General features: G+C 61.4%; 1 long non-coding RNA gene across 1 annotated transcript; it reads left to right on the top strand.

Moving 5' to 3' along the window:
• The first annotated feature begins 1,584 nt into the window (after nt 1-1,584).
• On the top strand, nt 1,585-21,277 carry LOC124099672 (uncharacterized). Its single transcript, XR_006854042.2, has 4 exons — nt 1,585-1,675; nt 4,471-5,062; nt 5,843-7,478; nt 21,039-21,277. It is a non-coding gene; the product is annotated as an uncharacterized LOC124099672 (long non-coding RNA).
• The last annotated feature ends 3,834 nt before the right edge of the window (nt 21,278-25,111 follow it).

Genomic DNA, 25,111 nt, shown 5'->3' with positions numbered 1-25,111 from the left:
GCTCCATGGCAAAGCAGCCAAAGCAAGTAATTTAAAGTTTTAGAAAGCTGCAGATGCAGGTTGGAGTGGGTTCCAAGGTCGGCTAACCCAAGCAGCTGCAAGACCAGAGCAGGTCCCTCCAGCTGTCTAGTCCACTAACGTCCAGACACCAGCAGGGCTGCGGGGCAGTGGGGTGACAGGCTGAGCTGGGCTTTGCTCTTGCCTGAATTAAAGGAGGTCTTGAACGACCTCATCTTTAGACTCAGCCAGACATTTTCTGAAGAGGCAGAAATTTGGGGGTTCCCCACCTGCACTGCTTGGGTCACCAGGTCCCAAAGCAGAAAGCTCTCCTGGGGAGCTCAGGGCTCTGGTCTGCTCTGGGCTCCTCTGTTCCCAGTGGGTCACTGTGCAGCCCTGGTCTAAGTGGGAGCTGCAAAGCAGGGTGCAGGACACAGGGGCTCCTTGCACATTCAGCCTGGCACAGCCTGCATGGCGGCCCTCGGTGGGGCCACTGGCCATGCAGCACTAGCCAATTGAAGGGCCTGAGGAGGACCCTGCAAGCTGCCCCCATGGGCTTCTATTGCTGTGTTAAGTGGAATTCAATATGCCTGAGAGAAGGGCTATCAGAGGGGCTTTGGTACTGAGAAATAAGGTGGTGTTCTATAAAAGTGCCCCATCCCAGGGGGGTGTCTGTCCTGTCTAGCCCTGCACCTCACGCACAGCTGGCACACCTGGAGACGTGCCCCCACAACACTCCACCACCTGCTGGGTTGGTGTTTACTTCCTTCTTGGCAGAGCTGTTCTGGTTTATTCAAACAGCTCCCAGCTTCCTGCTTCTGCCCACGGGGGAGAGGTGCTGTCTCCCGCTTGGAACTCAGGACTTTCTATCCGGGTCCAAGCTTCCAAAACTTCACTCTTAGATTCCAGTTCATGGACTGCTTCCTCTGAGCCATGACAGACACGGGGGTCACTGGTGGGGTTCTTTTTTGTTTTCTTGTAAACAAGTTGAGTTGCACAGTGAGATGCTCTGCACCAAAGCGCAGCGTGCCATTTGAGACCCCGGTGGACCCGAGCTCTTCCGGTGAATACCGTGAGGCTCTGCGCACTTCCTGGCAGCCGGCGCTGGCATCTCTCTGCAGGTGCAAACCGCGGACCTGGGTGGGAGCAGCCCTGAGGGCCCAGCTCTCCTAGGACCCCTCGCTGGCGTGAGAGCATTGAAGTGGAAGGTTCGCGACTTCCCTGGAAGCAGCAGGGAAGGGGTGTGGGGAGCTGGCGAGGGTCTTCAAGTAGTCGCAACGCCCTCCTGGCCAGCCCCGAGGGGAGGCCCTGGAGAGCATGGGAACCCATTCCACAGGCGGCCAGGGCACGGAGCCGGCAGACCCCACGTCCAGCCGTCCAGCTGTGCCGCTCGGTCTGAGCCTCGTGCCCCCTCAGCATTAGCCCACATGCCCGCCCGGGGAGCCCGGCCCCGTGCGCGCACCGGACGCCTCCGCGCCCTCCGGACCCGCCCTGCTCCCCGGCCTCGCCCCCTCCCCTCCCCGACCCCGCCCTCCGGCCCCGCCCCGGCCCTCCCCTCCTCTCACCTCCGGTCCCTCGCGGTCCCCCGTGGTCCCCAGCTCCCTCCCCTGCCCCTCCCGCCCAGTGTCAGGGTCCGGCAGGCGGCATCCAGGCGCACCGGCACCTTGGGCGCGGACAGGTGTGCGGGCGAGGGCGGGAGGGGTCCGGGCGGGGGAGGGGACGCTCCCCGGGGGTTTGTGCTCTTGTCGCGGGCGGTCCTAGGACTGCCCCGCTCTCCCGGCGGTTCCGCCCCCCCACCCCCGTGAACCTGCGGCTCCCTCGTGTGCCCCTGGCAAAGGCCTCTCCCCATGATTAAGGGTGGGGGTTCTTCCCACACCCTCAGTGTCACCTGGAGGGAGGAACCCTGGCACACCTGGAGAGGTGTCCCTTTCAGGGGTGGGGCTTCCTCAGTGTCCCCTGGGCACTTCCAGGAGCCACACTGCAGCTCCCTGACACACACAAGTTGCACCTGGGGGATTGGGACAGGTGTTAGGGACAGTGTTCCCCCTTCCCTCAGGGCAGTGTGGATGCAGGCTCCAAGCGGCTCCTGGACTGCTCTGCTTGGCCAGTCGGGACCCTGGCAGCAGGACAGTGGGAAGCCTGGTGGCCCACAGGCTTTTAGCTGCATTGCTTTCCAGCCAGGAAGAGGTGCTGCAGTTTAAAAATAAGAATGTCACTCTCACCCTGCTCCAAAGTTCTGTCCTGCTAGAAGTCATTCTTTAATCAGTAGGTGTTGCTGAGCTCCCTCTGTCCCCTCCCTGAGCTGCTGTTGCTCCTGCGGGTAACTCACACCCCATGATGCAAGCCCTGCGGGGGCAGCACCATCTGCAGCCTCAACTTACCCTGGAACTGCCCCGCCACCCCAGTCCAGGCCAGTGCTGCCCCTAACTCAGCGGGCAGAGCAGGCGCTCTGAGCGGGAAGGGTTAAGGGGCCAGCAGGATGTGCAGGGGTGGCCGTGGGAGGCCCAGGAAGTGTGACTGCTGGCCACAAGGCAAGGTGCTGCTGGTGGAGCACCCAGCGTCCGGCAGGCAGCGCCCCCCAGGCAGGCAGGAGACCACTGCCCAGGGAGGTGCCTCTGGGCCTGGGCCGTGGGACTGTCCCAAAGCTGGTCTCCGCCCCCAGCTCATGGCGAAGGCTGTTTTCTGGAGTTCTGCCTTAGCCTCTGTAAGCAGCTCAGGAGAGACCCTACCCCCCCCAACCTCTGGGGCCTCCAGAGCCCTGCAGGCATGTGCAGGGTCCACAGGGTCCGCAGGGTCGGGGGGGGTGCTCAGCAACTGTGCCAGCTCTCTCAGGGGCACCTCTGGTTTCCATGGCAACTGTTCAGGGTTCATGGAGCCCTGGGCAGAGAGAGAAGAGTGGAAAGATACAGGATTCCTGTCCCCCTCCCCGGGTGGCGCACCCCAGCCCTCCAGTCAGGGTTCCCTGGGTGCAGGCTGACCACCTCTGCACATTGTCTTGGTGGCCCAGGTTACATCCACAGTCAACTCATGAGGAGAAGTCCCTGCCTGTTCATCTACTCAGTTAACGTTCGTGAACGGAGGGGAGAAATCTCGAAGCCCCAATGCGGGACCCCAGAGTAACAGAGCAAGTACACTGGCTGCCACCGGGCGAGCTGACTGGGCTGGAGTCCCCTGGGATGCAGGATGTCAGCTGCAGCATAGCAAGGGCCATCTCCATGCAGCAGTAATGACGTCCAGGGGTGCCGGAGAGCACCTGCTCACCCTGTGTGCTCGGGGGAACTGCTCTGATCACACTGTGATCTTGGTAGCCTGAGGTCAGCAGTGCCTGTCCCAGGCCCTGTGGCCGGCTGTTAAAGTACAGCTTCCTGCCCACTGCCTCACTGAGGTGACAGGAGCCTCTGTCTTCAACGTGTCCGTTCAGGGGGAGAGGTTCTGAGGATCATGACGGGTGTCCCCTCAAAGAGAGCAGCTAACCAGGAGAACGGAGGACCTTTCAGGTTCACCAGGACACTGTGCAGAGCCCTGGGGGATTGGGATAGGTGTTAGGGACAGTGTCCCCCCTTCCCTCAAGGCAGAGTGGATGCACCCTGAGAGGAGCCTGGGCAGGCGAGGTTACACAGCACCCAGCTCGACACTGGGTCTGGGGTGTTTGCAGGCCCAGTACGATGGGTCCCCTGAGAACCAGCCAGTGACAGCCTGGCTTCAGGCTACTGCAGCCTGTTTGGAGCCCTCCCCCGGGACAGCTGCAGAGTACTGTCGCTCCCTGCTTCCCTGGTAGAACCTTGGCACACTCATGGGCACCAAGAGACCTTTGGACACCTGAGGGGTCCGGTCACTTTGGAGTGCTCTGCCTGAGCGGCTCCGCCATGCGTGAGGCTTGCTGCAGCAGCTCTGCCCACTCAGGAAACACCCTCCTCCCTGAGTGCCCGGGCGGGGTCACTCAGCCCCAGAGGGCAGCCCTAGGTGCCACATGAAGGTGCTGGCCACTGAAGAGCCCACGTGAGCTGGGGAGGCTCAGGGACTCCAGTGGCCACTGCCAAAATAGAGAACACTATTGAAATTTCCAAAATAAAACTAAGAACAAAACAAAACTAATACACGGAGAAAGCAAGGCTGTGCCCATGGGAGTGACTTCCTCTGCCCGCTGTCTTCAGAGAAGAGGCACAGCAGATCCGTCCACTGCACCAGGGAGGCTCTGCAGTGGGAGGCAGAGGTGGACATGGGAGGAGGATGGACAGGGTGGGTGCAGGGGAAGGTGTGGAGATGGACGCTAGGGATGAGGAGTGGACAGACACAGTGGTGGCTGTGGCAGCAGCCATCTGAGTGGCCCACGGGGCAAAGGCACAGGAGAGAGGGCTGCTGCTGGCCGTCCACTTGCACACCGTCCTCTTCCCTCCATGTGGAAGGGGCTCAGAGGTCCCGGGGGCACTGGCCTCTTGCTCTGTGACTTAGGATGGCTCTTTGCCTTAACAGGTGGAGGTGGCCCCATGAGGGCACCTTGCCGCAGTCTAAGTGCTGGCGCACCTCAAGGACAGGAGCAGCCCTGATAGAGGCAAACAGCAGGTGCATAAAAAGTGTTGGTGAGCTAATGAGTGGATCTATGGCTCGGCTTTGGTTTGCATCTTCACAGGTCTAGCTTTGCTGGGTAGGAGGCCCCTCCTGGACCTAGGACGCAGAGTCGGGTCAGGAACCCTCAGGCCACAGCTGCCGTCTGGTGCCCAGGGTCATGCCAACCTGAGATTTTAAGAGTGAGGGGATGTAAGGCAGTCCACCTTCTCTGTCTACCCTGGGCTACACTAGCCATCAAAGTTGGCTCTCCTGGCTTCAGGAAAACTCACGGTTCCCATGCAGCTGCCAGCCCGCCAGGTCTTGGAAGCATTCAGGGTAGTGTTAGGTCCCTGGTCCCCTTTCTTCACGTCCTTCACCATTTGGAGCTGCTGTTCAGAGTGGCTGAGGAGAAAGCTTGGAAGAGGAACCCTCCCGGCAGGAGCCACACAGAACCCCGTCCTGGGACCCCTACCTGCTGGCCTGCCTGTGAAGGGGACAGCTGGCGCTCTGCCCACAGGTCAGCCAAGTCAGCAGCAGGGCTCTCCTCTGGCCTGTGGTGGAAGCCCCTGGGGTCTTGGTGCTCCCTGGAGGTGGATGAGGGGGCAGCCACAGGGTGGAGGAGCCTGAGGGTGAGGGTCCCCTTGGTCTGGAGAATCAGCAGTGACCAGTAGGAGCCAATGAAAGGAGGCTCCAGCCTGCAGAGTTGAAATTCTGAGAAGATTTGGGAAGAAAAAAGTACAAAACAGAGAGGGTTGGTCTTTCCAACCAGGGGACATGTTTCCCTTGTCACTGTCAAGTTAGATCCCATAGCGCAGGAGGGTTGGGGCCCGAGAAGCTCTAGGCAGAGCTGGAGGTGGGCGGGCAGCTGCAGGTGAAGCCCAGCCCGGCTCGCCACACCCCAGCACAGTCTGGAAGGAGCAGAGGGAAGGAGCTAGCAAGGGGACTGTGGGGCCACGCAGTGTGGACCCCCACAGGTGTGTGGGACGGGCCGTGGGCCTCGGGACTGGCTTGGGGAGGGCGGAGGAGGGGACCACACAGCCTGGGAGCTGCCGTGCAGTGGAGCACCCCGCACGGGCTCCGTGTGGCCAGGCTGGGGGGCTCCTTCCTGCCCCCTGCAGGGGCCTGTGGTGGAGTCAGCTCTCAGGCCAGCAGCCGCCCAGTGCCCTCCTGGGGGCCAGGGTGCACAGCACTGGCCTTCTTAAAAAGCTCCCTGGCAGGCCCGGGTTGTGCACTGGGTTTGACCCCAACACCACATAAAAATAAACAAATGAAATAAAGGTATGGTGTCCACCTACAGCAACAAGAAATAAGATAAAAGCTCCCTGGCCGACGACAGGCAGACCCCCGACAGAACAGCCACGAGCGCTGGCCGGCCCGGGGCAGCGTGGGGGTGTAGCTGAAGAGGACAGTGCTGGAGCAGGAGGCCTGGGGTCATCTGGGCAGCTGAGAAGAGTGTGAAGTACGGGATCTCAGTCCGATCTGCTGACCAGCGAGTTTCCCTGGACTCGGGGCCACCCCCAGGTGGAAGCCAGAGAGGAAGGATGACCAGCGTGTGTGCCTAGGGGAGGTGGAGGGGACTTGCCAGGGACTGGGGGGAGCTGGGCGGAGACACCAGCGGCTCCTGGGCTGGGCTGTCTTCATCCCTAAGGAGGCCTGGCTGGGGAGCCTGGGGACCAAGACCCAGCTAGCTCCAGGAGCCATGGGTGTGCTTCACCCACAGGGGGATGCGTGGCAGTGCGTGGCCCCGGGGGCGCCTTTAAATCTTTAAATACAAGATTGTATGGTGCAGCTTGTGATCCCAGCAGCTCAGGATGCTGAGGCAGGAGGATTTCAACTTCAAGCCAGCCTCAGCAATGTAGCAATACCCAAAGCAACTCAGTGAGACCCTGTCTCAAAATTTAAAAAATTAAAATTTTAATGGGCTGGGATTGTGGCTCAGAGGTAGAGCGCTTGCTTAGCACGGGCGGGACCCGGTTCGATTCTCAGCACCACATAAAGAAAATAAAGGCATTGTGTTGTGTCCATCTCAAAAAATAAAAAGAAAAAGATTCTCTCTCTCCTTAAAAATAAATAATAATAATAATAATAATAATAATAATAATAATAATAAAAAGGTCTGGGGATGTAGCTTAGGGGTGAAGCACCCCTGGGTTCAATCCCCTACCAAAAAAAAAAAATCAAGATTGCTTCCCAGAAAGCTGCCCTCCTGGGAGTGCCCGATCCCCACTGGGGGAGCAACGGTGTTTGTTCTGGAACGCGGGAGGTTTCCTTTACTCAGAGGACTTGAGGGTGATTTTAAGTGCTCTGAGCCAGTGGCACAGGTCTAGAAAGTTTGCCAGGTCAGCGAATTGGCCACCGACACCTGGAGAAGCAGGAACTTCCGTGTCCTTGGAGCAGGAGCCTAAATGTCAAGGGGGCGGTAGCTCCTCCTCCACTTCTCCTGCCCTCCCTCGTTTTATATTCCAATTCAGAGAAAGCAGCACTGCCTCTGAGTCTGGCTGATCTTGCTTAACCTGACAGTGCCGTTGGCTGGAGCAGCCTTTATCTCAGTATTTTAAGTGGAGGTTGCTTCTTTAACTGAACATTGATACAGTAGAAATTTGTTACAGAAAAATGAATTTGATTTTAGACATCCTAAATCCACTTCAGAATAAATGCACAAGGCTGCCTCTAGCCATTTTGGCGTTGTCCAGAGACACTTGTTAGGTCTGTTGGCGGCACCACCTCTTTCCCCTGTGGAGACCTGCGGTTCGCCCACAGCCTGATGTGCGACTGCTGGAGATTCCTCCTGTGCGGGGCCACTGGAGGCAGCAGCTGTCCCTCCCCAGGACCGCCCAATGAGGCCCCCCGGGAAGAAACCGACGACCAGGTGGCTGTGTCTGATGCCATTGGACTTGTCCAGGAGCAGCCGGAGGAGATGGCCACGTCCCCAGGTGGGTGCCCCGTGTCTCACCCGTGCTGACCCCAAGGTCCCACTGCCAACCCGACTCAGAGGCTCATTCTAAACCGCCCTGTGCCTGGTATGGCTGGTATGATGGTGTCCAGGCCGTGGGCTGTGCTGCCTGGGTGGCCGCAGCTCCTGCCCAGGCCCACTTCTGGCCCTCCACTGTTGAAGGACATGAGCTCTTTTGCCTTCCTGTTGGCCACCTAACTGTGGTAAAATGAGATTGTCTCTGGCTGTGGGTCATGAGAAAGGTGTGTGAGTCTTCATAAAGCCCAGTAGAATAGACCCGGGGGAGTCTTTGCTTCCTTTTTCAAAAACAAAGAGCCGAGGCTTGAATTTGTCCTGTTGTCCTGTGAAGGTGGCGATGAAGCCTTTACTGGTGGTCAAGGTGGCACCCTGCCTGAGGGACAGGATCAGAGCCCCGAGGGGAGATGCCTGAACTCCTGGGGTAGGAGCTCCGGCTGGCCCCTCTGTCTGGCTGCCCTGGCCAGGCCGCAGCCTCAAGGAAGCAGAGCTGAGCCGCTGATTCTGCCTGCGTGGAATCCTCCCTCACCACTGACCCCGAGTACCGGGCTTCTCGTGGCCACAGCAGCTTGTGCTCCACAGGGAGGGGAGCCCAGCTGGACCACGAGGCTCTGTCCGGTCTTCGGCATCTACCCCGTGCCTAGACTGGCGGGTGCCCCCTGGCCAGGGCAGGGGCTGGCCTGAGAGGATTACGCGCGTGCCCTGGTGCTGCAAACCCAGCTGTCCCCAGCCCCCACCAGCTGGCCTGTGCAGTGGTTCTCTGGTTGTGGGCAGTGGGCAGCAGCATTGCTGGGAGGCTTCCTGTGAAGGTCCTGCTCTGCCTCGGACGGCGTCCTGGGGCATGTCTCTGTGCCAGGCTTGGAGAGTGGCACTCGTGCACCTACTCGTGAGACGAAGGCTGGGTCCAGCCGCTGTGGCCACGCCTTCTGTGAAGGCCTGGCACGTGGAAACGCGGGTCGGGTGGACCTGGCTGAAGGAGGGCTGCATTTGCCGGAGCCTGTGGTCGTCTGTGCAGCTTTAGGGGCCGGTTTCAGTCCCTGCCAGTGACTGTCCTAAAGGAGTCTTTCAAGTCTAACCCTCTCGGTGACCTCTTGCTGCAGGGGCCAAGGCTTCTTCTGCCCTGGCCCACTTCTCCCCCTGGAGAGAGCTGGTCACACAGCAGAGGGAGAGGGAGGCTGGGTAACAGCGCAGGACGTTGACAGTGGGAGTTCGGGGGGTGGGGGCAGGCTGCTCAGCAGGTTGGAGGCCTGGTCATTGCTCATGCTCACGCTGGACCCTTGTCCTCTTGCCCAGTGCTCATCTTGGCTGCAAAAGAGCTGCCCTGACCTCTCCTGTTGGGCCCGGGGCTGGCTGGGGCTGGTTGGTGCTGGTTGGTGCTGGTGGGCTCGCCCTGGGCTGCCTGGTGAACTTGTGTGCCAAGAGGGTGACTCCGCTGAGACTGCTGTCCTTGACCTGGCAGCTCCCGATGGGAGTCCCTCAGATTCAGGAAAAGTCCACCAAGACCCTGTTTGGTGAGGAAGACCACAGGGCTGCAGAGCAGAGGGCCTGGGTTCAAGCCGTGGCCTCGTGGCGGTGCCCGCATGCTGCCCACATGAGAGGAGCATCCCAGGTCCCTCAGCACAGGTAGCTGTGGGTGGAGGAGCTTGGGTTCGGCCGGTCAGGTCTGTGCCCAGCAGGTCCTGGCTCCAAGTGGTCAAGGCTCGCATTCCCCAGGTCCTGGGGTCCAGCAAAGCCCTTTGGGTGACTCTCCTCCTACCTGGGACAGTGGCAGATGGCAAGACCACTGCTCCACGCTACAGGGAAGCCTGCCGGTTCCCAGCTCCTGTTTCCTGTAGGACAGGGTGGCCATCGGGAGCCTGGGCTCCAAGTGGAACTGGGCCACCCACCCTGTCCCCTGGGCCCCTCACAGGGTCCAGCCAGCTTATTGCACAGGTCCTCTGGGCTGGTGAAACCCGCGGGCCCTGGAACTGAAGCCTTTCATGTGGGTGCCCATGTGTTTATCAGGGAATCTGTGTGACATTAGGCTGCAGTGGCTCCCTTTCAGGTGTGCAAAGCATGTGTTTTTGGGCAGCCGCCACACTGTCTGCCTCCAGAACTCTCTGTTTTCCAAACTGAAACTCTGTCCTGACTAAGCACTGACCACCTGCCCAGCCCTGGCACCCCCCGTCCTACTGGCTGTCAACCCCTGGGAACACAGTGCTCGTCCCTCTGTGTGGCTTGGCTCACTCTGGGCAGCGTCAGGGTTCGTGCAGGCTTAGCGTGAGCCCAGACGCCCCCTCCTCTGCCCACTGCGGGTGGAAACTGGTCTCCTCACCACGGATGGCCTGGGCTGCTCTGGGGGCAGCTGTTGTGTGGCTGGGTGATCGGGCACATGGACGGGCTCCAGACCCTGCTCTCTGTGCTCGACGCCAAGCCCCCTGACTGCCCGAGGCCGTCTTCGTGATCCTGTTGGACTGGGCAGGTGAGGCTGGGGAGGACACCCACATGTGTCCACCTTCGGCATTCTGAGTCCACCAGCAGACGCTCGTCTCTGGGGCTGTGCTGTGCCCCCGCTGGAAACCCGGCTGGCTCGGCGCGTCTGCAGCCCCCCCAACAGGCTGCTCCAGTGGCTTGACAGCTAACCTTCAGGACAGGCTATGGGAACAGGGGCCGTCTGCAGAGGGGCTCCTCGGTCTCCCCTCCGGGAAGCTGCAGAGGCCGTGTTTCGGGTCCTTTTAATTAGAATGACAAACATGTTACCTGGAATAGGGAGGGTGAGGTTTCTGTGTTTTGAAGTGACATTATCCTCATTTTCCCACACTTTTTATGGTGCAAGTGGTTGTGCCGAGTGGTGGGTTGCTGTGCACACTCCTGCCTGCACATGGACGGGATGATCTGGCCAGTATTGCTCCCAGAGGGTGCTTCAGCGCTGCTGCAGAGGTCTTCGGTGAGCTGAGGCAAAGGCAGGAGTCCCTGAGCTGTCCCGTCAGCTGGCCCCGGGAGCCCTGCTCACCCCTCCCTACCCCCAGCTGGGCCACAGGCCGAGTGATTTTGTTAGTGTTGCTCGGGAACGTGGTGGGGTTCCTGCTCAACTGCTGGTGCTTCTGCAACACCCGTGAGGGCCTCGAGGTTCAAACCACCTGTGACTCCTCCAGAGAGTGTGCTTGACACTGAGGACCTAGTCGTCGAGGTGCCCGTCGCCAGCCCCACCCGGTCAGTCCTCCTTCTCTGGGCTGAGTCCGGCTGAGTCTGGCTTCTCTGGGCTGAGTCCCGCCACCCTCCTGAGGTGTGGACAGGTGTTGGGTCACCCAGCAGTGCTCATGGGAGAGTGTATCTGAGACCCGCTGGCCTCCCCTGGAGAAGGCCCAGGCAGGCCTGGGACTTGCCCTGGTGCCTGCGCTGGGCAGGTTGGCGCCCAGGAGAGCTGGTGGAGGGGAGGGCGCTCTCTGCCTTCCTCTGTCTCCAGCAGATGGCAGGGGTAAGGCTGCCTCGTCTGCCCAGGGGCTCTGGAAGCTGTGCGGGTGTCCACCCTGCACAGCCTGGGCAGAGTCCCCCTTGGAAGCCAGCAGGCCTGGCCTGGTGCCCTGGAGGAGGTGACTCCTTGGCAACTCTGGATCTTACACATCCCTGAAAATCATCATTTTGCCCAGGGTTTCTAACTTAATTGTGCAGTTACACGAAGTAGTTGCTTGTGACTTTTAAGCTTTTTCTTATCCCAAGAGTATTTCCTCCTTTATGTGTTATTTTGAGACTTGTGCTTTCCTCCATTTTTCTGGACTAGTTTGACTCATGGTTAACTGTTTAAATGCATTTATTTCCAGAAATCACTTTTACACTCTGGTTCTACCTGTTTTCCAATTTTGACCCATGAATTTCCTGTTTTGCCTCATTTCTTGGGCTTTCATTTTAAAAAAAAAAGGTCCTTTGAGCATCTGTTGGACTTAGATTTATCAGGGAGGGGCCGGGGTGTCTCTGTGCCATCAGGGCCTTGGAAGTCGAACAGAGCAGCAAACAGTACTGTGCCTGCCGCTCCGGGGGCACGTCCTCCTCTGCCCAGGGAGGTGTCGGGGCACACACAGAGTGCGGGGAACAGGCAGGTCCTCTGAGGTCACAGCACTTAACGGTCACAGGAGAGACCCAGAGCCTCTGGTGGGAGACCTATCCAAGGGCAGCTCAGACTGCCAGGCCAGGCCTCTGACAGTGAGGAAGCCAGGGCTCGGGTCCCAGCGTTCCCACAGCACCAGTGCCCCACCTGCAAACTCTCCCCCTGCCCCCTCCACCTGCCCTCCCCTCCACCTGCCCTCCCCCTCCACCTGCCCTCCCCTCCACCTGCCCCTTCCCCCTGCCCTCCCCTCCACCTGCCCTCCCCCTCCACCTGCCCTCCCCTCTACCTGCCCTCCCCCTCCACCTGCCCTCCCCCTCCACCTGCCCTCCCCCTCCCCCTGCCCTCCCCTCCACCTGCCCCATCCACCTGCCCTCCCACTACCTACCCTCCCCCTCCACCTGCCCTCCCTCTACCTACCCTCCACCTCCACCTTCCTCCTCCACCTTCTCTCCCCCTTCACCTGCCTTCCCCCTCCCTCCCCCTCCCCCTGCCCTCCCCCTCCACCTGTTTTCACTCCACTTGACCCTCTCCACTGTGCACCTGTCCCTGGACCCACTGCTGAGAGTCATCTCGAATCTCTCTCTGGAGTTTGTGGTGGGGACTCAATGCCTCTTGTAAAGTTCTTTCACTCTCTTTCAGGGTGAGTAGACACAATTTGATTAATTCAAATTCACGTAAAAAAAAAATTGTACAATGTAACTTTCAGTCTCTAGGCATTTTCTCAATTGTATATTCCAAAGGGAGATGATCAGTTAAGAATTTATAATCTTTGTAATATTTAAATGAGGGTTTCATATAAAATGTCAGGAATCACTGTTCTCCTTTGGAAAAAACACTAAGAAATGCTTCGAACATACAGAGAGCACATAAGCTATGAAAACCACGCCCAGCGGTCACCAAACATGTCTCCCCATGAGCATCTGCAGGCTTGTGTGGGGGTCTCCCTTGACCTGGGTGCTTGGTAGGCAGGTGCGGTCACGCTCGTGCTCATGCTGTTGACACACCTTGAATTCTGAAATGCAGCTTAGACACTCAGTCGAGAGGACCTGGCAGCACCTCTGAGCGGCAGTGTCTAGCCGCTCGCGCTTCCGAGGCGCAGCAGAGCCCGGCCCGGCTCTTCCTGCACCCAGACATGATGGGCTCCTCTTTCTGGTGTCAGGTGGCAGGCCCGGCTGGTCCCAGGTGCCTGGGATGCTGTGCGCTCCCAGCTGGCCACTCTGGCTGCAGGCTCTCACCTCTGCTGCGCTGCCCAACTCTCTGTGAGGGCTTCCTTGCATCCACACGGGCCTGTGATGGCCGGGCGCTGAGAGCCAGCCCTGAGCGACTCTGGGGAGCAGGGCTCGTGGATTGTGCTGGTGCTGTGTGTTGGGAGAACGCGGCCCGGCTTCTCCTCCCTTGGCAGGGCAGAAGCAGCGTGTGCTGGTGGCAGTCGTGGCTGGGAAGTCTGGTGCACCGTGCAGGAGGGTGTGGCCACTGTCCAGCTTACAGGCAGGCTTGTCTTCTGCTGAGCTGGCTTCCTAAGGTAGGGTCAGCTGAAGGCCACCACAAGGACAGCCTTGGAGACCAGGGCCTGTACCTGAAGATGGAGACCCTGGCAACAGAGGGTTTGGTGTTGTCCGTGAGTGGGCAAGGCTGCTGCCCTACTGTCACCTGCTCCTCTAGAGGGGAGCGCTGGGGAGGCCCTGGGGACCTGCTGGATGTCGAGGTCAGCAGCACTCCGCAGAGGGAGAGGAGGAAGAACCCCATCGGGGACATGGCCCAGTGGCTTGCTGCCCGGCTGCTCAGTGCCCAGTGGTGGAGAGGAAGCCCAAGGTGGGAGCCCGGTGGGTGTGCCACCCACAGCTGTGGGCCCACCTGAGCTCCTGAGGCGGAAGGGAGGGAAGGAGCACTGGCCTGTTCAGCGCTGCTGAGGCTCGAACCACTGTGGTTCCCTCCACAGAGCTGGGGAGGCCGAGGGAACAGGGTGGAGGTGCCAACCTCAAGAGACGGGTGGACAAACCGGCACAGTGGCAAGATGAGCGTCAGAGGAGCATTCACCCCTGCACACACAGGCAGGTCACCAGGCACGGTGGCAGCACCCAGGCTGAGCTGGTGACCGGCTCCTCTGCTGAAGAAGAGCCTTCGCATTCACAAGGAAGAATCCGAGAGACGCACTGGAGAGACTGCCCGAGGACCAGAGTCCTTGCTGGCAGAGGTGGGGCAGTGGACACGCGGCCTCTGGCGAGGCCTCAGCAGGGCCTGGTGGCAGCACAGACCCTCACCCTTGGCCCAGCAGGCCCATCTCTAGAACCCAGTCCCCAAAGTGCAGAAGCACAAAGAGGTGTTCGCAGCGTCTGTAACGGGGTCTGGAATCAGAAGAGCCTGAGTCCAGTGTCTCATCTCCAGACGCCACTTACCTGGCTTCCAGATCATTCCACGGGAAAGTGAAAGTGAAGCCTCCCCACTGCGGCCTCCGCTGGCATCCCGCCAACAGAACCAGAGGTCTGCAGAGGAGTGGCCAGGTCTGGGGGGAGAGGGCCTAGCACTGCTGAGGTCGAGGACAGTCCCGCGCCAGGAGAGTCTGTGAGAGACCATCAGCTCCGCGCGGCAGTTGGGCCGGTGGCCGGTGCCACCTCTCCAGGGCCTCTGTGGAGCAGGAGTGTGGGGAGCCGAGGCTGCTGCAGCCCGAAGTCAGCTGGGAGGCACTTCCGGCCTGTGACCTTGGCTGTGCTGTGCATCATGGCCCCCTGGGACGTCGGGAACAAGAACGGGCCGCATCTCACTATGCCTGTGGTTCATGGGCAGCACTGGGCACTAACAGGGTCACACGTCGAGGGGAAGGTGGCAGAGCAAGTCTCACCTGCCACGGTGCCTTGGTGTCCCAGGAGGCTGTGCTGAGCTGAGGCTCTGTGAGTCCTGCCACCCAGCCTGAGCTCCAAGGAGGTGAGTCTGGACAGAGTCCTGGACGGAGCCCTGGACAGAGCCCTGGGCAGTCTCCTTGCCCTCCTCCCCAGCCCAAGCCTGGGTGTGGACCGGGCACCCAGGCACTCATCAGGAGCAGGAGGACGGCCACCCAGAGAGCCCTGGCCCAGCTCACTAATGCACACGTGGGTTCAGAAATGAAGGCTGAGTGCTCAGTTTTGTTTGAGCAGCTGTTTCTTTTTTACTATTAGTATTTTAGTTCAAACATTTACGGTAGTTAACCCTTTAGTCCTCATAACAGCCCGCGAGGTGGGCCCAATTATTCACCCTGCGGCACAGACAAGGCTACCCAGCTGGCCTGGCCGGAAGGTTCTGGAGGGTGTTCCAGCTGCTCTGCTCTGCTACCTCTGCAGTGGGCCGAGGTGAGGTCTGAGAGCTGCCTGCAGCGGTGACGGCAGGTCCACACTCAGCCTCTGCCCCGTGCAGGCTCTGGGCAATGCAGGCAGCCCACCCGGCTGGCCTCTGCGTCCGGGGGTCTCAGCAGCAATGGAGGCTCAAAACAAACATCTTTTTAATTGCTTCTGTACTGAACACGTGCGTGCCTCTTCCTTGACGCCACTTCCTGAGTGGTGCAGAGCAGCACCTGTTTACACAGCGTTCCCGTGGTTCTAGGCACGGCAAGCAACGGACCTCAGGCGCACACAGGGGACAAGGGTGCGCCATTCCATGGGGAGGACCGAGCGCCCGTGGACCTGGTGTCTGGTGAGTGCCCTGCCACCACTGAGCACGCCCAGGAGGACTGCTGCCTTCCTAGGGCTCGTCGGGTGGTGAGCAGATGCCATGGGAGTTCTCACAGTGCTGGCCTCGTGGACTCTGGCCACTCGCCCACATCTCACCACTGGGTTCTGATGCTGGAGGAGCCACCTTCCCCATCTTGTCCTGGCATGGTGCAGCTGACCACCACTTCCTTGCAGGGGAAGTGGAACCTGCCCACTGCAGGATCCATAACTGGACGTGACCCTCAGAACCCCAGTGCCCAGGAGGGCAAGCGTGGCCCTCAGCTGAGGCTTGTCAGTCCCCAGAGGCCAGCCCTGACGTGTGGAGTTGCCAGGGCCAGGAAAGGGGCTTGCAGGAAGGGCTGCAGCAGTGTCCCTGTGTGTCAGGCCCAGATCACGGGCCCACCCTGGGGTTTCCGATCAAGAGGTGAGTGGACCCCAGGAGTCTGCAGCCCTCCAGGTGGAGCTGCCCTGGTGGGACCCTCTGCCTGGCCTTCGTGACTCGGGGTCCATTGGTCATTAATGTGTCCACGCCATGTGCTGTGGCCACCCTTCCACCACAGAGGAGGTTCAAAGCTGCAGCACACGGGGTCCCCCGGAAATGTCAAAGCACTCTCATTCCATGCCGGCCGACCTTTACCCAGGGCCCCTGGCCACTCACGGCTCTCAGTCTGGAGCGTGGTGACCATCCTGGCCGTAGATGTGAGTGCTCCAGCTGCATGACAGACATTTGGCACAAGGTGGCGCTGTTCGGGTCAGACAGACGCCCGTGTGGGAACTGAGGTTCTTCTCCACGCAGCCCTCCTGGCCTAAGTGGACAGGACATGTCACATTCCTCAGCAAACTACCTGCTGACTGCAGGAGAAATGCAGGCTCAAGATAATGTCCTCAGGAGGAACCCAGGAGACTTGTGGCCAGATCCTGAAACTCTGGGAGATAAGGAGAGTTCCTCCTAACTATGAAACCTGTTGCCATAGCAACGGGGACTCAAAAGCCTGATGTCGCTCTGCTGTCAGTCAAAAGTCAAGAGGTGGACCTGGGCGGGACTCTCTGGAAACTTCCCTGGGACCCCAGTAAAACTGTACATTGTCCCTCTCCTCTCTGAGAAGACCCACTCTGGCCCTTGAGAGTGTCCCCTTTCCCTTTTCCATCCCTTCTAATAAACATGCCTGTCACTCGGAGCCACGTCTGAAATCTTTCTGACTTGATTGCAAGAACAGGGGCTGGGGGGGGGGTCTTCACACCGCCTCAGTTACCGGAAGGTTCCAGCTCTGTAACCATGTGGCAGCGTCACCAGATGGGGACACAGCTAGCTGCCCAGGATTGTCCCCAACATTCACACATGGTCCCAGCCCAGCACCTGTGAATGTGACCATTTTGAGAACAGGGTCGTTGACGATGTCATTGGTCACCATGAGGTCTTGCTGTGCCAGGGGTGGCCTGTCCCTACACGCTGCGTCCTCCTAGGAGAGGGGATTAGGACAGACACAGAATGGAGACAGGCAGAGATGGGGACAGGGGCTGCAGCGAAGGCCAGCAGGGAGCGGTGGGCAGACTGCCCCGACCCTGCGGTGCTCATCTGTTTCTAGCCTCCAGAAGCGTGCAGTAGGAAGCTGCTGTTCCCCAAGCCCCTGGGCTGGGATCCTGGGGCTCCCAGCCCAGGAAGCAGATGCTGTTCCCGGTGGCGTCTGCACTCAGCGCTGTCGACGGGCATTTGGGAAGGCTCCGCCAGTGCCGGCTGCAGGGAGGAGGAGGTCGTGGCTTCTGTGCAGACAACTCGGGATCTGGTGGAGCCCACTTAAGGGGCAAAGACGCCTCCTGGTCTGGGAGCAGCTGAAGTCCCGGCAGCATGCCCGGGGGGAACAGGTGCCACACCTGGACTGGCCACACCTGCCAAGTGGCCCTCTGAAGCTCCAGGGCTCGAGTCGTCGGGCCGACTTCACCTTTGTTTGGAAGCTGAGGGCTCCTTCCCGCAGTGCAGACGGCCTGGCTGGGCTGGCCGTGGGCTGTGTGGTTGTGGGGCACAGGTGCCTGTCACAGGTGTTGCCTGCAAGGCTGGCCAACAGGCCCAGGACCTGGAACCCAAGACCGTGGAGGAAGGGCTCTGGTGTAGTTGTGTTAGACTGAAGGCCAGCCTGAAGTGGACACGCCGCTGGTCTCCGCACCCGCGAGGACATGGACGCCTGTCTTGTGTGGCAGTCACCTTGCAAACACCTCCCAGGCGGCTGCAGCATCGGGGTCAGGTGGTAAGATCTCGGCCCTGGGGGGCGTCTGAGGTCCCAGGCAGAGGGCCAGGGCCGGGCAGGTCCTCTGGCTCGAGTGAGCCGGATGTGTGGGCCCAGTGCTTGGACAGGGGACAGCTGCAGCTGCTGAGGACAGGAGGGCTGATGGACATGAGTGGCCCACAAGCAGCGCAGCTCTGTGAGAAAGGAGGAGCGATGACACTGAGGACAGAGACGCCACCTGCGGTTCCATCCCTGGGCACTGTGAGTTCACCTGTCTGACGTGTCACAGGACAACAGGAAAGCGACTCCGTTCTGTGCCCGAGGAGACAGAGTTCAGATCAGGTGGGGGCATCCAAGGGCCTGCACTGAGTCCAAGGCAGGGGGAGGTGGCCAGCCAGGCAGGTCCCCAGAGCAGCCTCCTGTGCTGCTGGCCTCTGGGCCCATGGTCTCCAGTGGACACTGTCCTATGCCCAGTGGCATGTGGGCAGCATGCTGGACCCCACCTGCCTGAGCCCTGCTGCTGCTCAGGCTCTGAGTGGGGTGGGTGTGCCCCACCAGCACACAGCGATGCACAGATGTCGGGCAGCGTGGTGCAAGGCTGGGGAGAGGCCTTCTGCAGGGAGGGCTGCCGGTGTCCACAGGTGGTCAAGTCCTCCAGGCCGACGGTCTAGCTCCAGTGCATCAGCTGTAGCACTTGGACCCCCAGCACCGGAGGCGCTCTGCTTTCCCCCTCAGTACCGCAGTCTTCAGAAGCACCCTGGCCCCTCCCTGCAGACCTTGGACTCAGTGTGGACGTGCCCTGGCTGGCTCTGCCCGAGGCGTGTCTCTGAGGGCACCCTGCCCCATGCAGAGTAGATGGGCCAGGCTTGAGCTGGGCTCAGTGCAGAGTTCTGCTGGGCCCGGGGGCGAGCCAGATGGCCTCTGGGCAGTCACGGCCATCGTCACACAGGGCACAGGCAGCACTGATGTCCTATTGGGTCCTGGCCACCTCCTTTAGTTCACTGCCCGTCGATTATGTGGGTCAGCTCTCAGTGGGTCTCGGGGCTGCGCCAAAATAGATGACTGTGTGATTTTGAGACCTCGTGCTGATTCTGAGCACTCTTCCTGAATGGGCCGTGTTGAGGACGTCCCATGATGTTGGTAGTTACAATTCCTGTTTGCAGTCAGACTCCCATCCAGTCTGTGGGTATCGCTCTCAACACAGTGGCCGCAGTGTGGCGTGAGGTGTGACTTTGTTTATGCCACGCACCGGTGGCCCAAGACCTGGGCACTGTCTAACTTGGACGGACGTTTCCTCTTCCTACGGGGCTGTGACTTCTGAGCACACTGCTGTGGTTGGACCTGGAGTGACCCCCCCAAGGCTGTGTGATGAAGGATTGTCCCCAGAGCAGCAGAGTGCAGAGGCGGCCTCTGGGAGGTGGGCGCGTCCGGGCCTCCGACCCCCTAGATCAACCCCTGGGTGGGCTCAGAGCTGGATGGATGCTGGCGGTGGACACTGCAGGAGTGACCCCTGGCTGGAGGACCACGTCCTGCCCCTCCTTGCTTCCGTTCCTCCCTCTCCACGCCCTTCTGCCATGTCTCTGCCTGGGAGCCAGGTGGCCTTGGGCTGAAACCTCTGAAACCATGAACCAAGATGAACCTTTCCTCCTTTAAGTTGATCTTCTCCGCAGTGAGAAGCTGGTGACGCCCACCTGCTCCTGGACAGCGGTCCCCTGAGAGGACCGCCAGGGGCATCAAGCCAGAGTGGCCACGTGGAACCCGGGGATTCCAGAGGTGAAGCCCGCCTGCCACCCCTGCCCGGGGGAGGCACCGCAGGGCGGGCACGTTCGCCCTCCCCTTGGCAGGCGGGGTCAGTCTCAGGTGGGGCATGCCCAGGGGACCTGCCGAGGCTCGGGCAGCCTGCGGCCCTGGAAGGCCGTGCTTGCCTGGTGCTGTCCCCGTCAGGCCTACAGTCTTCCTGTGCCGCGCCCTGCTCCGCACGCAAGTGGCCTGGGAAGCTGTGGCCTCTGCTGATCACCCTGTGATCGTTTGGCCACGGGTGACGCCTGTTACCCGTCTGGGCCTCAGCTCACTGCTGCACACCGCCAGGGCATGGGACCAGTTCCACTGCTCAGCCCATCTGGGGAGGCCGTGACCTTGAGTGTGTTGGGACAGGCGCCAGGGCCACATGGTCCTCAGTGTGTCCTCAGGGAGGAGGAGACTGCATCTACCCTTGTGTCCATTCCTCTCCCTCCAGTGGAAGCTGCCCTGCTGCCCGGCCTGTGTGATGACCTCTCGGCAGGTGTCCCGGGAAGTGCTGCAGAGGGTCCTGCCTGGGGGGAAGGTGGCTTCTTTCAGAGACACGGGCCTCCCTTCTCCTGTTTAGCATTGGCATGGTGGTGGAGGGGTGGCAGCCCTCTTGTGACCGTGAGGACTAGCATGACCTGCTGAGCAGGCTGGGTCAGGGGAGCTGGAGCAGCAGCCTGAGGCCGGAGCGTGTCGCGGGTGCATCCTGCCAGCTCTGGGGGACACCCACCCACATAAGCCCCCAGAGCCACAGAGGTACCTCCTCGCAGAGGAACATCTGCAGGCTGCACATCAGCCAAGCACAGCCTCGTGACCCACAAGGAGCGACTTGCAGGAAGGTTCATCCCCGTGCCCCTTGTCCCACTGGGGGTCTGCAAGGCCACCACAGGAGAAGGGCCTCTACACTGGGTCCCCCATATGCGCACAGAGCCTCATGGGTGATCTCAGGTATAGCAGATGTGCAAATGGACACAGGACCCAAGGAGTGTCACAGGTGGACACAGGTGTGGACATGGGTGGACAGAGGTGCAGATGGGCACAGGTGTGGACATGGGTCCTGAGGAGCATGACAGGTGTATGTAAGTGCTGATGGGCGCAGGTATGGATGCAGGTGACTGGACGTACTATCAGCCTTAATGTCATCATGAGGCTTTCTGGGGTGGTAGTAAGCTCTGGGCAAACCCTGGGAACCAAGGTGCACCTTGCCTTTACTTATTGTTTTAAGAAAAACATAGTCTGTTTTTAAAGATTAGGCAAGAAATGCTGTTGGGATACATGAAATATTGGGTGGGTTGGTCTGGGCTCAGAGGTGACCAGGGTGTCCTGGGCTTCCTGTGGACTGAGCGCCAGCAGGGGGTGCTGGCGAGCAGGAGGGGGTTGGCGTGGGGGAGGACAGGTACCTGAGCAGGACATGGCACTTCCAGACGCAGATGGAAGGAACAGGGGGCTGAGGTCTGTGCAGTGCTAGGAGGCCTGCAGGTCTCCAGCAAGGCCTGGTGAGTGAGGAGGTCAGGTCTGGGGAGAGCCAGCGCTGGGCACCGCAGGGCCTCTGGCGGTCTCAGGTGTGGAAGACCAACCTTGCATGTGACTGGGTCACACTCCCCGCCTGGGTGCTGAGGCGCTCAGTCACAGAAATGTGGCAGAGCTCTCCCCACCCTTCTTGGGTGTCTCGTGCCTGGGTGTGTCTTGCTACAGCCCCATGGTGAAGCCACGCTCCCCTGTTCCTTTGTAACATAACCCCTTGCCCTGTTTAGGACAGAATCTTCCATGGAAGTGCCTTGTGTGTGTCCCCTTCTCTTACCTTGCCCTGGGGTGTGGCCTACCCAGGTGTCAGTCAACCTGCTGACAGTGGACATCATGAAGATACTCAGCCCCCTGAAACCTGACCCCTGGCCTCATTTGAAGAGCTTCTCCTCAATAAAAGGGGTCAGCGCGTGCTCTCGCTCTCTCTCTTCCTGCGGACCCTTCAGGTCAGAGGAGCCGTCACAGCGACCCCAAAGAAAAAGGTGTTTGTGTCTCTTGTGTGGTCATTTGGCACAGCCCAGTCAGCCCAGTTCAACTGGAGTGACCCCTGAGCCTTTTAGTCACCAACAGAAACCCGGCACCCAGGCTGCAGGTTCCGGCCCTGGTTGGGGCGAGGCTCGTGCGGGGCTCTGTGTGGCTGTGCAGGGGGGCCGGCTGAGGGGCAGGGTGCCTGCTCAGAACTCACTCCATCTTGAAAACGGCTCTGCTCAGGTGCAGTTCACATACCAAAAGTCCTGCCTTTGATGTACAGGGTCAGGTGGTTCCAGTACCTTCCAGAGGAGGCCGCCCAGGGCCACGCGCAGCCACTCCCACCCAGCTGCCCTGGGGGTGGGCCCTGTGTGCAGCCAGGGGTCTTGCGGCAGCCCCAGGCCCTTCCCTTAGCAGGCGGGTGCCTTTCCTCTGCGGCTGAGCGGCAGTTTTCCATGTGCAGAGACCACACTTGGTTTCCCACCATGTGAGCGAGGGAGGCTCCGGCCCCTCACCCTGTGGCTTCTGTCCCTCCGGCCATCCTGGTGTTGTGAGTGGCATCTCCCTGTGGCACTTCTGATGGCCAGCAATGCTGGGCATTTCCTGGCTCACTGGCCACTCCACGTCTTTAGAGACCCGTCTTCTGGGTCCTCTGCTGCTCACGGTTGAGTGGTGAGGGTCCCTACGGGGTTCTGGGTGCAGATCCCTCATCAGACACAGATCTGGGAGGCTTCCCTGCCCGTAGCCCCTGGCCACCAGGGCAGAGAGAGAGGGAGGTGGACGAGGCTCACTGAGGGCTCCGCCAGCCTCCTGCTGGACCGGCGGCTGGTCCTCTTGGTACTGCGGCAGGTTCTCATGGGGCACCAGGTGGGCTGTGCGAGGCCGGGCAGCGATGGTGCAGTGCTGCTGCCCCTGCACTCACTGCCTGGGCTTCGCCTGGCACAGGCCCCGGCTCCTGTGCTCCCCTGCCTGGGGCACGTGCTGTGGCTTGTCTGTGGGTGGTGGACTGTGGGCCCTGGCCTGCGCAGCAGTCTCTGCCAGTCCCTCTGGGGGTTTGCTGCCCACCTGGGCAGGGGCTGAACTGACCTGACTGCGGTGTGCAGGACTCCTCACACAGCAGCGGGGGTGGGCTCCAGACCCTCAGGCCCCAGCTCAGCATCCCCCGGCCTCAGCAGGGTGCACGTTGGGCCTGTGCCCTGGGGTGGCCCCGTCCTGACCTGGTGGTGGAGCTGGCCTCCCCACACTGTGACAACCATCAGCGTCAGCAGGGGGCAGAGTCGTTCAGGTGAGCTCCTGGCCTCAGTGGCCAGCTCTGGGTCTTCCTGGGTCCCTCGTGGACGCCACTCTCTGAGGACACATTGGCATTCACACACCGTCATCAAACTCGGGGCTTCCGCAGACCAGGGTTGTGTGGAGAGAACTAGAGGGCGTGCCTTCCAGCCGCGGAGTCCCTGCCGGCTGGTGGGTGTCTGCCGGCCGTGCCCTGAACAGCGTCTCCCGAGGGTGCAGTTGGCCAGCAGAGCACCAGAAGGGAGGCACTGGCCGGCGCCTGACTATCCGGGACTCGGGGGCAGGAGGAAGGAAGTGGACACAGGGAAACTCCCTCACTGAGCCAGGGCGGGTGTCGGGGGCCTGCTGCGCTTCCAGATCCAGCCCAGGAAGAAGACACCACAGCCCCCGAGCAGCACGGGCAGTGGCCTCGAGGTTGGGCAGAGAGCGCTCAGGGCGACTTCCAGAAGCTTCTGTAGACCCCCGATGGGAAGAGCCGGCCGGAAGCTTGTGGGAAGGGGCTCTGTGGTGGGGTGAGGGATCCTGTCCTCCCATAGAGAGGCACCTGGAGGCCGGGTCACAGTGGGCCTCACAAGGTCCATGTTCCACTGCTGAGCATGGACAGCAGGGGCCGGGAGGAAGAGGGCAGAGGAGGGTTCTGCTGTGGAGAGCCAGGACTGGGGGGCTGGCAGCCCCTCACACGGGGTCTGGGCAATAGCCAAGGAGGCTGTTGGCAGCATAGGACCCTCCTGCCCACCCACGGCCAGTCCAGCACAGAGAACCCCACCCGCCCACGGACCCTCCTGCAGGGACCTCCCACCCGCCCACGGACCCTCCTGCAGGGACCTCCCCCCTCCCCACGGACCCTCCTGCAGGGACCTCCCCCCTCCCCACGGACCCTCCTGCAGGGACCTCCCACCCGCCCTCAGACCCTCCTGCAGGGACCTCCCACCCGCCCACGGACCCTCCTGCAGGGACCTCCCCCCTGCCCACAGACCTTCCTGCAGGGACTTCCCACCCGCCCACGGACCCTCCTGCAGGGACCTCCCCCCTGCCCACGGACCCTCCTGCAGGGACCTCCCACCCGCCCTCGGACCCTCCTGCAGGGACCTCCCACCCGCCCACGGACCCTCCTGCAGGGACCTCCCCCCTGCCCACGGACCCTCCTGCAGGGACCTCCCCCCTGCCCACGGACCCTCCTGCAGGGACCTCCCCCCTGCCCACGGACCCTCCTGCAGGGACCTCCCCCCTCCCCACGGACCCTCCTGCAGGGACCTCCCCCCTCCCCACGGACCCTCCTGCAGGGACCTCCCCCCTCCCCACGGACCCTCCTGCAGGGACCTCCCACCCGCCCTCAGACCCTCCTGCAGGGACCTCCCACCCGCCCACGGACCCTCCTGCAGGGACCTCCCACCCGCCCACGGACCCTCCTGCAGGGACCTCCCACCCGCCCACGGACCCTCCTGCAGGGACCTCCCCCCTGCCCACGGACCCTCCTGCAGGGACCTCCCCCCTGCCCACGGACCCTCCTGCAGGGACCTCCCCCCTGCCCACGGACCCTCCTGCAGGGACCTCCCCCCTCCCCACGGACTCTCCTGCAGGGACCTCCCCCCTGCCCACTCTCCTGCAGGGACCTCCCCCCTCCCCATAGACCCTCCTGCAGGGACCTCCCGCCTCCCCATGGACTCTCCTGCAGGGACCTCCCCCCTACCCACGGACTCTCCTGCAGGGACCTCCCGCCTCCCCACGGACCCTCCTGCAGGGACCTCCCCCCTGCCCACAGACCCTCCTGCAGGGACCTCCCCCCTGCCCACTCTCCTGCAGAGGTGGGGTAGGGAGGAGACCACAAAGACCTACAGGGTGCTACCAGGGAGCCCCAGGGAGGTGACTGGGTGGGGCTGCAGCCCTGGTAGACTGGCTCTGTTCCCTTTGAGGCCAGCTGGGTGCTTGTAGGAGAAAGCCTCTCCTGTGCCCTGAGGGCAGCCCTTCAAGGACCCTGGACCCTGCTGCAGGCCAGGGCGGCCCGGGAATCGGCTTCCAGCTGTGTTGTGTGAGGAGCTGGTTTTCAGGGTGACATTCACAACTAGAGGAGAGTCTGAATTGGCCTCCGAAGCCAGCAGGGCCTGCTGGGGAAAGCCATGTAGTGTCACTGTGGTCAGCTGTCCACGCTGCCTCCTGCACACTCTGATCAGGCCGTGGCCTCTGGGAGCTCCCACCCCAGGGCCTCCACGTACCCTCCAGTCCAAAGCAAAGAGCCATCTGCTTCCGTCTGCTGCAGAGGACCTGAATGGCCTCCCTGCTGGCTGGGCATCAGCCGGACCTCGGTGCGCGGCTCAGCACCAAACCTGAAGGCCTGACAGCTGCGGAGTCCCTGCCAGAAAGCCTGCGCCCACCTGGGGTTGCTCTGCAAGCTCCTGAGGGCAGCACCTGGTGCTGTGCTGGTGGGGGCAGCCACCAACCCAGCAAGCCTTGGTGTTCACCAAGGCTCCAGGGAGGATGGACATGAGGCCGTGGGCAGCCTTTCCTCTGGACGGCCGGGCTCCAGGACAGGGGTCCTGGGAGGACG

Source organism: Marmota monax, unplaced genomic scaffold (genome assembly GCF_021218885.2).
Source record: "Marmota monax isolate L192 unplaced genomic scaffold, Marmota_monax_Labrador192_F-V1.1 WCK01_AAM20220418_F8-fsc00026, whole genome shotgun sequence".
NCBI classification, from domain to species: Eukaryota; Metazoa; Chordata; class Mammalia; order Rodentia; family Sciuridae; genus Marmota; species Marmota monax.
Note: the sequence above shows the minus strand (reverse complement) of the source record. Positions and strands in the feature narration are given on the sequence as shown.